This window comes from Saccostrea cucullata, unplaced genomic scaffold (genome assembly GCF_032062105.1).
Source record: "Saccostrea cucullata isolate Sc308-1 unplaced genomic scaffold, CSIRO_AGI_Scuc_v1 ctg404, whole genome shotgun sequence".
NCBI lineage: Eukaryota > Metazoa > Mollusca > Bivalvia > Ostreida > Ostreidae > Saccostrea > Saccostrea cuccullata.
In genome coordinates, this window is record NW_026928866.1 from 233228 (window position 1) to 248201 (window position 14974).

Consider the following 14974-nt stretch of genomic DNA (forward strand, 5'->3'; position numbering starts at 1 on the left):
TTCTTGAGGGGTTTGACTTGCATTATGAAAGCCCAATGGGGCTATTGAATGAGGTCATTTAAGGAAGGACCAAATAGATAGGTCAAATATTTCCTCATATTCAATTTTTCTGAACTTTGATGTTTTGTTCTTGGATACAATATCTCTCTATATATATGATATGAAAGAAATTCAACCGCACATTTCTTGCCCATATAGTCTGAAATATGGCCTATCAGACCCCTGTAAGAGGATTGTGGAATCAGACATTCGACTCGACAATGAGCTTTTTAATTTTTTTATTGATCTATTGCAAGTTTGAGCAATACTTTTAATAAGAATAACCTTTTTGTTAATTTGAATTAATGAGTCACATTGATACTGGAAATTTTTGCTAGAATATTAAGTAAAATAGAACATATATTGTGTTCGAAACTGAAAATTTAGATGTAAATATCCGACAGTTTAATTTTTCCTTAAAGAAGTTATATAATTCATTTTTTTACAAAAAATCAACAGAATGATTTAAATTGGTCTTAGAATAAAATGTGTAAAAATAAATAAAAAATAACTGGTGGTTCTAGATATTTTGGCGATTAAAAAAATTGAATGGCAAAAAAACTAATAGATTGATGATGATGTCAAAATATTTGACCTTTGACCTCTTGATATGTTTTAAGCTCTTTAAACTCATCTCAATAGTTTCAGTTAAAGTCATCATTTCGTAAGCTCTATGGTCGATACAATGACCTTGTCAGCAAAAACATATTATCATTGAGTCATATTCCGACTGACGTTTTTTATACCAATTGTTAATCCATTATTTATACACTGAATTGACGACGGATTTTTCCGTTATTTCACGATCACGACAATGAACACACGGCGGGGGTGACTTGTCAGCAGGGGATGCTCACTCCTCCATGGCACTTGATCTCACCTTTGATGTGTCAGGCGTCAAAGGGTACAGTTAAGGCTTCCCAGAGCTACAAATGCATTTAAAACGTAACCACGCATTGCAAAGTTGGTTCTGAGTTTTATTTTTAAGTAAGGAACTTAAGCACGTCCAATTCATACATGTATAGAGAGTTCTCTAGGCTTTATATAAACATATGTGTTACGATATCACATGACCTTGTGGATCATGTGACGGTCATTTCTTCTTTATTGGAATATTTCATAAAAATCGCCTCGGCGCAGGTTATTAACACAATTAAAATGTCACATAAATAAACTCGTTACATCCTTGTGAGTCCGAAATGTGTTTTGGAAAAGTTATACTATTTCTTTGATTAGATTTTTTTCGCATTAACTTCAACTTAACGACAAATCTGAGGCTATTTTCCGCTCACTATCATCTATTTTAAAACAAAACCACCATACATTTTAACCAAGCAAGATTCAGTGAGAGGGGAAACTCCTCTTACACATCTTCACAAAAGATATTACATAAATCCTCATCAATAACCTGCGCCAGGCTCTTTTATACACATATCATTTATTCTACCTCTGTCCACGGGTATAAAAAAGGTAAATGTCAAACGTAGATTTTCGTACGTATTTTGAACACGCTTACTCTTAAATCAGAGTAATAAAGCAAAGTTATCTAATTTATGCGGATATATTAGATTTTGAAAAAAATGATAAAAACAAGTTTATTTTAAGTTTATTTTAAACTAGCATTCTGCATCTTTATATATGCAGATTTAAATAATGTGTAAAGTTTATGACACTTCCTTATCATAACAGCTCAAATATGAGGTGACATGACGTCCTTTTCAATTATGAGGTCATACATTTGTAGTTCAGAGAAGTGCATGCACAGAGAACACTACAATATTCTCCGGGAAGCCTTATCGTACCTGCGCCGGGTTTGCTCTGCTACTATTTTGTATTGTTTTATAGACTTTGATATTTAATACTGTTCGTTATCTCCATATCACTCTATTATAAGATTATTTTCAAAATGTATTCTAATGAGAGTGTTTCTCTATTAATTTGATGGTTTAAGAATGACTCAAGACTAGAATTTGTATTTAGGAACCTTAGAACCCGAGATGCCTTGAGTTTAGATTCAATGTCTATAATGTTAATACGTCCTTGTTTTTCATACTAAGTTATAGATTAATTTCTTCATGTGTTTAATAATTTTTTTTCAAGTGGATTCAGAAGAATATTTCATCTTATCGCAGTTTTGAAATACACAATGTATTGATAATTTCTTTTTTTTTCCTCTCCCAAAATTGTTAATTCTCTCTTATCCTATGATTCTGATATTTCTCCCCCTTTATCAATTAAATCTTGGCAATTCTTTTTTACAAACTTAATTGTGTCATACATATATCACTAATGTCTTTGACTGGATCGTTTGTCACTTTTATCTCTTCTATACCTTTGGAAGAATTTCTCAGGGATGCTAGTTATAAATAATCTGATTTATAAAGACTTGCTCCTCTTACTTTCGAACAATTGTGTTTCACTTTAATTACATGTACATGGCTTAAAGATTCTTTATCTCTAAAAGGATGCCGTCTGAAGGTTAGAGCATCTAAATTTCAGCATTATTTTCAATTTTCAAACCGTGTGTAGCACGCCAGGAGTTGATGCTTATAACTAATATTTCAACTTTTGTGATAAATAGTAAAGCAGATAGTGGGCAGCCTTTTTGTATGCCTGTAGTTGACACATACCTAAAATGTGTTTATTTTCATATCCGGAAATTATCGATCTTTGTTTTGTATGTAAGTTGTTCTATTATTAAATTAGTAACTTTTATGGCAGCCGCCTTGTAATTTGACATAATGTTAGAATAATCGATGACAATCGCCCTAAAATAAAGGCATCAGCCACAGAAAACAATCTAAAAAGTTGCAAGAACATCAGTGTTAACTCATCATCAGCATAATGGAGGGATTACAAGGTGCTTACCGAAAATGGAATAGAATTCCACTGACCTAGATACGGCTTAGAAATCTTTTTTACAACACTGTCAATTTTTTTTTGCTGGACCCTTAATTAAATCTTCAAAAGCACAAAAATGCAATTACTTACTAGTGATTTGGATCGGTGACAAAGATAGGGACATATTTTCCACGAGGAAGAGTACAGAAAGAAACATATACGTTTGAGGAATATATACCCGAGAGATCGAAATCTGTCCGTCAAAGACTGTGATTACAAAGAACAGCATGGCATGATTTGGGATGCGATTGTTTTGGAGCAAAAGATCAAAAGATGAGAGAAAAATGTATCAATGAAGGTTCAGAACTGACATTGGAAAAAGCCATAATCTATTCAAGAACACATGAACTATCTAAGGCTCAGCTAAAATGTATGACGTATGCAAGTGAAGAGAAAACAGTCAATGACTTGAATGTGAAACATAAACCAACAATTCGCACGGGAAATCTTGAAATTTAAGCAAGGGAACGTCTCAAAATCATAAAAAAGCACACATTTACGCAAACCATGCAGAAACTGTGGCGAAGTCAATGAACCAAAAAAGGCTTTGCATTTGGAAAAACGTGTTACAACTGCAAAAAAAGAAACCACTTTGCTTCTGTATGCATGTCCTCTGCTGCAGCTGAGCCAAGAAAACTTAAGACAGCTAATATTGACACTGATTCAGAAAGTGATTCTGAACTCCATGTTGCTACTCTAGAAACAGTAAACTCCCTTACGGTAGATGAGTGGACTGAAGCAATTAATATCAATGACGTTCCGGTAGAGTTTCAATTGGACACTGGTGCCAATTGCGATGTAATATCTTCATCGACATTGAAGGCTGTATGTCCTGAAACACAGACCGAGAAACAAGACGTTCCACTGAGATCTTATTCAGAAACTATTCTAAAACCTATGGGTGTCACCTCTCATATCTGTCGTTATAGAGGTCAAAACTTGAGTGTGAACTTTTACCTAGTCAAAAATGATGTGCAAGCTATTCTGACTAGGGGCTAAAGCTTGTCAGCAAATGCAATTGTTACTGTACATTCAAAAATTTATCCCCAAGTCCTAGATTGCTTAATTGGTATGTACACTATACGAGTTGACAAGAACCTCAGTCATTAAGTTCATCCTCCCAGAAAGATCCCAAAATTCAATTTGAAAGCAGAAGTAGATCGCATGACGGAAAAAGTTGTTGTGGTCAAGCAGGAAAAACCCACTGACCGGGTAAACTCTATGGTCACTGTCATTAAACCTAATGGCAAAATCAGATTCTGCATTGACTCTGGTTGACAAGGTTGCCTTGTCGTAAACCTTTCACATTTCCATCTTCTTCTCAAGAACTACTGGGCCAATTTCAACCAAACTTGCTACAAAGAAGCTTTGGGTAAAAGGAATTCAAGTTTCTTCATTTGAAGGGACACGCCCTTTTCCAAGGGGAGATAAAATGAATTATAAAAAAAATGATGGCATATTCAAAAAAATCTTCTAGTCAAAAACCACTGGGCCAGAAAAGATGAAACACACGTGGAATCATCCTCAGGTAGCGTAGATTCAAGTTTGTTCAAATCATGACCCCCAGGGGTACGGTGGAGCAAAAATGGCCGAACAAATTTTTACATAGAAATATATAGGAAAAATCTATTCAAGTTTGTTTAAATTTTTACCCCCCCCCCCCCAGGTGTAGGATGGAGCCAAAATGGCTGATCAAAGTTTTACATGAGAAAATATGAGAAATATGAAAAATCTTTGAAAATCTTCTCCAGAACCACTGGGCCAGGAAAGATGAAACTCATTTGAAATCATCCTCAGGTAGTATAGATTCAAGTTTGTTCAAATCATGGTCACCAGGTTTATGTTAGAGCCAAAATAGCCGATCAAAGTTTAAGATAGGAATATATAGGAAAAATCTTCTTTTTAAGAACCATTGAGACAGGAAAGATGAAACTGCTGTGGAATCATCCCCAGGTTAAGTAGATTCATGTTTATTCAAATCATGACCCCCGGAGGTAGGGTGGGGCCAAATGGACGATAAAAGTTTTACATAGGAATATCTAGGGAAACCTTCTAAAATCTGCTTTTCTTGTACTTGAAAGCAATGCTTAGTGATATTAAAAGGGATTCATCTTTAGGTAGTGTGGATTCAAGCTTTGTTAAAATCATGTTCCCCTGGGGGTTAAAATTCAAGCCCATTCCTCAGTAAACTTTCAGTTTTGATCTGATTTGTGCTTTTTCCTAGCCAATTGCTCAGATGAGCAATGTGGCCCCTGGACCTCTTGTTTGTGTTTGAAATATGTCTTTTTATTTGAGAACCTTGTAAACACATTTAATCATTTAACTTGTAAAAGAACGATGCCTTTGCTGCATTCTGAGGAGTTGTTAACAGAACGGTTAATGTACGTGGGTTTCCTGCTAATCGCAACTTTTCGGTCCCACTCCTCGGGCCTTATCTAGGGAAGGAGAACACAAATGTATTGTTTATTTATACAACATGACACTCCCCTTTTTTCACAAACTTTGAAATAAAGCATGGATGATGTATATCTAGACCTATTTTCTGTGGAAAATGGAGTTAACTTTATTCAATGTAATGATATTATCTAAAATATACTATATAAGGGACTTCTAACTCCGTTTTTACTATGAACAGGAAATGTATGAATATTTAACATCCGATGATGTCGATACATTCGAGTTTGACATCTGTAGAAAAGACTCGAGATGATGCAATTGTTTTTTTTTCTGCAAGTAGATTGATCTATCCCTGGATCTAAATTGAAAGCTACGCCTATTCTGAAATCTGTTGTCAAATCATTCATTGTGAACATTTAACAGAATGGATATAACTAAATACATATGTTGTAAGAAAGACTTTTCTCCAATGAAGTAAACAGTAGTAGTTCGTGTTCATTGATCTTTTTTTCTGAAACATGGGTACTATATTTTTTTGAGAACGAAATAGGTAAATCCAACATTTAGGCCTTTTCTACATTTTTTTTTATCGGATAGTTGTGATTATGATTAATAACTTCATATCGAGAACGATTATATTTTATATTTAGGCTAGTCACGCGATTTTAGCACATTGACTTGAAGTATTGATATTACATTTAAATATCACTAGTGCAAGGACATAGCCAAGTTTAATTTCCAAGTTTAGTTTATAAATATTTTCAACACGCATTGTTGTTTCTAAAAAGTGCTGCGATCCTGTCTAAATTCTGAAATTTCATTGTTAAAATTATACTTGTATGACCGAATGCTATATTTTTTTCTGGTAAGCGGCAGGCAATATTGATATAACAAAATTGTTCTTAAGATTTCATTAGGATCGCACCACTTTTCAGATACCTTAATATTTTTTAGTTGAAATGTAAAAACTTACTTTGTTCCATAGAGTGTATGCCCTTGCACTTGATCGATTTGTTAAGACCCCACATTACCCTCCGATGTACTTTCATACAAATATACGGAAGTGTCACTTAAATACGTAATGTACCGAAAATATAATAATTGAATAACGAAGGAGACATTAAATTCAAGTGATTGGCCTATAGAATATCTGTAAATAATACTTCATTTAATTGGAGAATACATATTTTGCTGAGAAAAATATTACTGGATCTGTCTCTCACTGCATACAAACTACGTCACGTTGTAAGAAATGACGTCATATTGACATGTGTAATGCGATCAGGGACTTGTTTATAATGTGTTATGTGGGATTTTACTAACGACAAAACAACACACGCTGTAGAAAGTTTCTATTTAGTTTGAAGATTTCGAATTGGTAAAATTAGCAAATAAACTCATTTTGTGGTATTTTAAAGAGATGTTGTATGACGTATATTGTGTATGATGTCATAGTCAAGTTTTCCCGAACAAATTAGGGTCCGCCTCCTTTTTGTAACCTTAACTGTGCTGCGTTTCCGATTGGTCAATTCAGCCAAAATTAAAATTCCAGAAACATGTAGCAATAAAGTAACAATGGTTCATTTATTTATATTTGAAAAATTCTGATGTGTATGGCTTCTAACATAACCGTTCCGTTTTTGAGAAAGATGACTCAAAAGGATCAAACTACTTCACATCCAGAACTCACTGGATTTCTTTACAACATAACCTACACTTTGATATATTTTCTATATTCTTTTAACTTTCCTGTATTTTCTTTGCTACATTGCTAAGAAATTTATTCTCAAACCAGATATTACAATAACTCAATTGGCATCTTCTTCATATTATATAGAGTCCCCCCTCTCCAGTAAAGGTCATAAATGTTCGGTTGCGCCTAAAGTCCAGCAGGTCAACACAACCCCCTTCCTTTCTTTACCTATGTGTCTATAAAATACAATCCACAAAACAAATATAACTTTATCATTCTCCAGCTTTGATAAAAATTAAAGAGTTCAGCAAAATAAATCACTTGATCACGAATCCTCCTTTCTGTGTTTAAAAATTGCTACGGCGCTATCTCACTTATCTTTTTTAAATGATAAACTTGTTTCTATTATTAGAAGTATTAGAACGTCTGCTCTAGAGTTGCGAAGTAAGGAGTGAATCCTTACGTCGCGGGTTCAAATCCCACTGTGAGACGTGGAGACCGATCCTTCGGATTAGACCGAATAAACCGAGGTCCCGTGTTGCAGTAGGTTCTGGCACTGAAAAGATCCCTCCCTGCTCAATGGCCCTGAGTGCCGAGCATAGGACAAAATTTGCAGCTCTCTACTGGCAAGGGGTGGCGTCCCCATATGAGTGAAAAATTCTCGAGAGGGACGTAAAACAATATACAATCAATCAATCCAGATAGTACAAATGCTTATATCTTATAGACACGCGTTTCTGGGAAGATTCTCTGGCAGGGATATCTGCTCACCATTGCTCTAAAACAAGATGCAGGCAGGGATGTCCGCACACCTAATATTACGCAGCAGAAATCATGCTGCTAAGTACAGAGCAAGTATGACCGCACAATCTGTCAAGCAATAAGCAGAGAAAACTGCATACTTATCGCTTATCATAGTACGATACAAGCAGGGAAGTCATCACACTTATTCCTACCTTCTTAGACTTCTCTAGAATGACCTTTGATTCCGTTTCTGTGATAATGCCCTGTAAAATACGTAGTGATTATTTATTTACAAATTTATTAAAACACTAAACAAGCTTGCAATCAACAACTTTTTACCAAACCAACTAAAGAAACAAACAATGTTTATAATTGATAATTTTGATTCAAATTCGACGCTAATTAGGTATTTATTTTTAATGCATACTATAAGTAATTAAAAATAACAAGGGCGATAACGTTTGCTATAATAAAAGTAGAAAATAAAGCTTTACGCTTCAATATGATGAAGAAAACTATTCTTCTGAATAAAACCTGGCCTGTACTACGTATAAATGCATGACATAACGTTTATTGTAACACAAATCTGTAACTTAAGTAATGTCTCCCCCCCCCCCAAAAAAAAAAGAAATAGACGAACTGTATTCTGAGGTTATACGTTTCGGTGCTGAATGTATGACATTTCGAATAAATTTACTTGAAAAGATTAAAAGAACTAATTTCTTTAAATTGTTTTTTTTTTCAGTGTGAAAACTTTCTATTTCCGCTATGAAAGAATTTTACCTCTTATGATGTGCTCATTTAATTTGTGAAAAAGTCAATGTACAAATGTACAAATTTTGTGATAATTCTGCAATAAACGTAGAGAATACCTTCGATAGTGTTAAAATTATATTGTCCTGAGAACTCGGTTTAACATTAGCTATGTAGCAAAATGTACATGTACGATAACTTTTAGTGCATTTACCACGAACAATCCAGGTTTCCTATTGCAAACATGGCTTCAATGATATACAACGATAGAAAAAAAAAATGAGAAAATTAGTAAAATTTTTATATGGATTTTAGGATGTGTGTGTGTGTGTGTGTGTGGTGTTTTGTTGGTTTGGAAGTTCGAATAAAAGGCATACGAGGGTGATGTAAAAAGTTTTCTCCTTAGTTGAATAAAAATAAAGACATAACATAATTTGCATTTCTTTATTTCATTCCGTCATTGTTCTTTCCTTTAATATGTATACACATTTTAATTCGGGAAATCCACTCCTGAAAAGCTTTTCAATTTTCCTGTTTCGGCAGACCCTTCATAAACTGATGAATTGTAGAGCCCAGTGATGTCCTAAAGTTATAGCGTCTTCCAGCTAAATGTCTTTTAAGTTGTGGGAACAGAAAAAAAGTCACAAAGGGAAAGATCTGGAGAGTAAGCAGAATGGGGGATGAAAATAACCCCTTCTTTACTGAGATAATCTGTGACTAATTTGGACTTGTGGGCTGGAGCATTATCGTGCAACAAGTAGAGGCCCTTAAAACCAGTTTTTGGACGTTTGTTTTTGTATTGCTGTTTAAGTTTATTCCAATTTTATATTGGTACATCTTTCCAGTAAAGCTTTTCTTCTTGGGAATAGGATATTGCAACACAACACCCCTCTATAAAAAAAATGGCTGAAAATAATGAACCCACGTTTCATCTCCTGTAACTATATCTGCAAATAGTCGATTTTTCCTCTTTTTGAATAGTTGGATTAATTTTTTCGCATAGGAAACACGACTAGCTTTCTGTTCCTCTTTCAGTAAAATAGGTATCCATCTTGCAGAGCTGTTCCTATAACCCAGATCTATTTTAAGAATTTCGTGAACTGCTCCCATTGATATCGGTACTATTCGAGCTAAATCCTTAACAGTGTATCTGCCCTCTTTCTCCACTAGATCTTTGATTTTCAGCAAGTATTTTGCATCACTAACCGTTTTTGTAATCATCTTTAACAGTTTTTCTGCCATCTTTGAATTTTTTCAGCCACCTAGAAACGGTTCTGTATGACGACTGTTGGTCTCCATAGATATTGTGTACCTCTTCAAATGGTTCCTTTTTTTGATTTTTTTACGCAGTACTGTTAAGGCTACCCGGAGCTTAAAATGCATTTTAAACATAACACTCTTTTCCAAAGTTGATTTTTAGTTTTATTTTTAGTTTATGTACTTCAGGGCGCCAAATTCATACAGAGGATCCCCAAGGCTATATATAAACATATTTGTTACGATGTCACATGACCTTGTTGATCACGTGACGGTTATTTCTTCTTTATTGAAATGTTTCACATAAATCGCTTCGGCGCAGGTTGTTAGCACAATTATTATTTACATTTGTTACATAAATAAACTCGTTGCATCCCTGTGAAACCGAAATGTGCTTGGGAAAAGTTATACTATTTCTTTGGAACAATTTATTTCAGATTAACTTCAACTTACCGGCAAATCTGAGGGTATTTTCCACCGATTCTCGTCAACTGTTTTAAAACAAAGCCACCATCCATATTTCCCAAGCAAGATTCAGTTAGACTGGAACCTCTTTTACATAATTCCATAAAAGACGTTAAATGAATCCTCATAAACAACCTGCGCCAGACTCTTTTACACACATATTTTGAATTGTGCCTTTGTCCACGGGTATAAAAAAAAGGTAAATGTCAAACGTATATTTTCGTAGGGAGTTTGAACACGCTGACTCTTAAGCAAGAGTAACAAAGCAAGGTTATCTATATTATTCGGATATATTACACTTAAAAAAAATGATAAAAACACGTTTATTTTAAACTAGAATTCTGCAACTTTATATACAGATTGAAATACAGATGTAAAGTTTATGACATTCTCCCAATCATTACAGCTCAAGTATGCTGTGACTTGACGTCATTTTCAATTATGACGTCATACATTTGTAGTTCAGAGAAGTTCATGCACAGAGTACACTACAATATTCTCTGGGAAGCCTTATCGTACCTGCGTAAGTTTAGCTCAAGCTTTTATATAGCTTCTCATTTCTGCTGTTGTATTTACCTTCTTTCCAATGATTAAACTATAGAGTATCACGTGTAAGGTATTTTCAAAACTTGTTAAATCTTCAAAAACTGAAGCAATTATTTTTCTGCAAGGACGGTGTGGTAGATAATGCATCCAATGAACCATAACAAGTGTGTTTGAAGTGATCTACGTTCAGTTTTTTTTTTATGGAGAAGTTGTTAGGACAAACTTTTTGAATGACCCTCGTATAACAATATCAAAAAGTATGCAGGGGGGGTCTCAGACCTTTTTATGTAGTTTTAATATGTATATATGTAAATTTTTATTTGGATGCCGTATGCCCCATCCCCTTTTTGTTGCTGTTCGGCGATACATGGGCAACTTCAAGCAAAAATATTACTGCAATATCACACAAACAGACGACGTCATACTCAATATACTATCCCTCTCTCCAAACTTTATTCAAAATGCGTATTCAGATAGGGAGTAAATTATTTAAAATTTTATTCTGTATAATTATTTGTATATCGAAAGAAAAAAAACAAAGAACATGGCTGAACAAGGTGAGTTAAATGCCTTACAGTCCATCAAACTTGCAAACTTGTGGGTGAAAATTGAATCTCAATTATAACAAAATTCATTTTTTTTCTTGAGACATTAACATATAGGAATACTTGATGTCAAATCTCAACGATTTGCAAAAGTCTCATTTAAAAAGATTGAGTTTCTATATTCTGTTTAATGTAAGAAGGATATGGAAATAACGAACAGTATTCAATCTCAACGTCCATTAAACAAATATACAAAACAAAAGCAGAGCAAACACGGACCTCCGAAACATCAGAAGTGGGATCAGGTGCCATGGAGGAGTGAGCATCCCCTGCCGACCGGTCACACCCGCCGTGTGCTCGTTGTCATAATCAGGAAATAACGGAAAAAATCCGTGGTCAATTCAGTGTATAAATAATGGACTAATAATTGGTATGAAAAACGTCAGTCAGCATTTCATTCAATGATAAATTGTATTTGCTGACAAGGTCATTGAATCGACCATAGAATTTACGAAATGATGACTTTAAACGAGACTATTGATATTCTTGTTTCATCAACTTGCTTGTCAATAATTTACATCGTTTAAGAAATTGTTCATACGTAGAGCATGCTCTTGCGTATCGAATCAACTGAGATATAAATACTCCGTATGCAGGTGATGAAGATATATTGCTGCATAAGTAAGGGAAGTTGACGATAGAACAGTTAAAGTCATCACGTTTATCATATAGCTTGGTTGTTAGATTACCATTAGTGTCTTTTTTAAGTAAAATATCCAAGTATGAAGCAGAAATGTCGGACTCTGTGGTATCTTTTATCTCAAGCTCACCAGGATATATCGTGTCGACGTAGGAATGGAAATTATCATTATTAATTGACAATACATCGTCGATATATCTAAATGTTGAGTTGAAGGCCACAGCAAGTGTTTTCTTCTTTTCACGCAAAAGATTCTGCACAAATTCTGCTTCATAGGAATACAAAAATAGAGGTCTGCTGATAACTGAGCGCGATTGGTATCCTTGGGAATTACAATAGATTGTTGGAAGACCTGGTCTCCAAAAACAACATAGATATTGTCAATCAGAAACCGAAGCATCTTCTTGATGTCAACTTCAGAGTACTTATGTGTGCAATCAGAATTTGTTTTAACAAAATAATTTTTCAAATGACCAATGACGAGGTAAGTAAACTTACGAGTTCCATTTTTGTTGAAGAAGCAGCTGTCAATGATATCAAAAAGCCTGGATTTTAATTTGTCGTGGGGAATTGTTGTGTATTAAGTTGAAAAGTCGTAAGTTTTTATGCTGTCGATTTTTGTAAAGTCTTGTGATTTTTAATTGTCCAAAAGTTCTTTAGAATTTTTAAGTATCCACATCTGATTTATACCATTTCTTGAATATATAGTTGTACAGTACTCTTGAAGTTTTTCCTTCAGTACTGTCAATATTTTAGTGAGAAGTAACGAAAGAGGCTTGGTTGAACATTTACTGGAACCTGCAGTGTATCTTTGTTTGTAAGGATTCTTATGAAGTATAAGGTAGTTCAAATTCATTTTGGCTCTGTGGAATATTAAAAGTATTCAAAACTGAAAGGTGATTTTGAAGAATTTCTTCCATAGAAAGAGAAGTATGAGTATAAGTAGGATTACCACTTGTAGAATTAAATCCAGTTTCTTCTAGAATGCAATTTATATAATGAGCCTTACAAACGAAGACAATGTTGTTACCTGTTTTGTCGGCAGGAACCAGTACGTACTGATCGTGTAATCTATCTAATTCTTTTTTCACTTCTGGTTTATTGAACACAGAAGGATAGATGGTTTTCATTTTGCCCCTCAATCTTTTAATACGTGACTTTAACATAGATCTGATACATTTAATCCATTCTGACAAGATGTCAAGGTCTTCTTTTTTTTCATATCTAGCACATCGTCTGGCGTTATTTTCAACAGAATCCATAATATTTATGAAATTCCGACGCCAGTTGAAGGATCGGGGTTCCCTATATTTAGGACCTTTTAAAATAAAGGATCTAAGGTCCTCGTTACGAACTATTTTTACGTCACCTGTAATAACGTGTCCAGCAGGACTATAGTTATAGGGCGAAGAAGAACATGAACACGAAAGGGGATTATTTTTCAGATAGTCGATATCCAGGCCATGTAAAGTGTTTTTGTAATTGAAAAGTTTGGAAGCAATGGTCGATGTGTATTTGTAGGAAATACAAGGCGTAGTCTTTAACTTGAAATATTGTGGAATACAAGACTGGACCCTTTTGTGATAAAGAATATTACCTTATTACATTATTAACCGCGTCAATTCCTTTATTGGCATATTTAAGTTTAAGGAAAAGACGGATTATCTTTTAATTATATAAGCTGCATTTTCTTCAGTGAAACGTGCGGGTTTAAAATGTATTTCTTGAGAAATAACAACAAATTAATCAATTAATTATATGCATAATTTTTAAAAAAGATTTATTGTATATAAACAGTTTTATTCTTTTTCTTTAAAGTTTTATTGTATATTCTTTTTATTCTTAAATATGTTACAAAGTATTTTAAGCATATTAAATCGACTTTCAATTACGTCCATGATGGATATCAAAATAATCGTCTAATTATGCTCAATCTTAGTTCGTAAATTACATTTTGATGCTTTTTCTTTGTTTCGTTTTGTTAAAAAAATGGTTTTAAAACCAAAACACGGTTCTGAACATCAGCCATTGATAGACCAGTGAGTCATGGTACATAGTCATGACACCTATTGTCTTTTGTCGATTATTTTGATATCAATTATTGAAGTAAAATAATTAAAAATCCTTAAAAAGTGCGTTTAATATTCTTTAAAAATACCTTGACACAGACAAAAAGGAAGCTGAGTGATATATAATGCACCAATTTTCACAAAGAAACGGTTAAATTTGCATTCTCGCATGCTCTTGCAGATATTACAGAAGTGTTCATGTATTTCAGGGACGAGACCCAAGCTGGGAAACGAGTAACAGTAAGCTGGGATATCACTGCGTTCCGCTGTAAGTGAATTTAGGATTATTTTCATCTCAATCACTGTAGGAAAGCTAATCAGGTCAACGAGCATTGCATATTTCACTTCGAATTCCGCAACACCATATGTGGGTTAATGGGTGGTGTTGATAAGACGAAGAAACAATGAGAAAGGGCAACAGAATAAAGAAGAGATTCTTACGTACTCTTACAGTTTTTTCTACAATCCAAGTAGCATATTAAACATTGAGATACAGCAAATCAGTTAATTTTAAAATATGCCGTACACAAACTGTACGGATTGTAAAATAATGTAGAATATAGTAATGTTTGAGAAGTACATAGATTAGACGCAATGGCATTTGGGACAGGGGTTGGCTACAGTCGATACACTGTATGCTATAAATAACTTGTTCACTGAAAAGACTCATGTTTTTTAATAATATGGCCATATGTATTGGAGTTTTCAAGCCAGTTATGCAGATAGACTTGACAATACAGGGATTTAAATGTATCGTGAGCCTTTCTGAAATACAAATACGGACATCAGTGTGCGTTTTCTCAGAAACTCCTCACCTTGAGCGAGCCAATGGAAACACAGATATAAGGGAAGATAAAAATATGTA